Genomic DNA, 1,199 nt, shown 5'->3' with positions numbered 1-1,199 from the left:
TACGAAACAACTAATCTTCTGCATCGCAATGAAATTTTATATTATATAAATCATTTTAAATATATAGATATAATTAAAATATTTAATAAAATATATAATTTTTTCATTATTTCTAAATATTTTCATGAGAACACATATCTTATTAATATATCTTATTAAAATAATTTTTTATCCAAGTAGAAAATCAACGATAAATTTTTCATCACTACTTTCAAATACAATATAACACACAATTTATAATTTTTTGAATATTTTCAAAATATGTCTAATACATCCTTAAGAAATCGTTAATCGTAAACGTTATAACAGAAATTCAAAATGGCGAGTGAATGTCAAATTGGAAATATAATTTAATTTTTGATAAAAATTATACTAGATTTCCGAAATCGCTGATTATAAATCTGAAGTCAAAATAATCATTACGGTAAATACCTATATTAAAAATTTTTTTTATTTTTGTAAAAAATTACATATTACAAATATTTCTACAATTTTTATCCTTTGAACTTCAAAAAAAATTTTTTTTATATAAAAATAATTTTAAAAAGTGAAGAACGGACTAATGAGAATGAAGCGCTGTAAGCGTTGCGCAAATTTTGTATGTGTAAATCTTCAATTTATTTGGACGTTTTTGATTCACGAGTCATCTTCAGCAAAAATTACAGAATTGAGTTGAATCCTTGGCGAGAGGATCACCTCATCACATAAATTGTCATTACACATAGTTGCAATCCGAAGGATCACGACGAATGAGACTGACCTTCATTATTTCTCATTCAAGAATTCGGAAACAAGAAACTTATAAAGACAAAATCTTCAGTACATGTATGTATTAAAAATTCTTAATAACCAACACTATCAAAAATTACTGATAGCTAGTACCAAGAGTCACATTTAAAATATTTTAAATCAGACAAATTAACATCAAATTATGTAAAAACTCGATTGAAAGAAGTATTTTTTCCAGATGTTGGATCACAATCTGAATTATTATTAAATTCATGGAGTGGACATTATCCCAATATAATTTTGGAAACTAAACCTGAATCTGCACAAACATTGTTTTTTTAATAATTCCGGCTGGTACGACAGGAAAATACAGCTATTAGTATATGGCTTCCGATTATGGAAAAATTTTAAACATTTTTCTGTTATCGTTATGATGTTTGCAATAACATGGATCCAAATATGGTGAACGT

The sequence above is a fragment of the Atta colombica genome, unplaced genomic scaffold (genome assembly GCF_001594045.1).
Source record: "Atta colombica isolate Treedump-2 unplaced genomic scaffold, Acol1.0 scaffold68, whole genome shotgun sequence".
Lineage (NCBI taxonomy): Eukaryota > Metazoa > Arthropoda > Insecta > Hymenoptera > Formicidae > Atta > Atta colombica.
Note: the sequence above shows the minus strand (reverse complement) of the source record.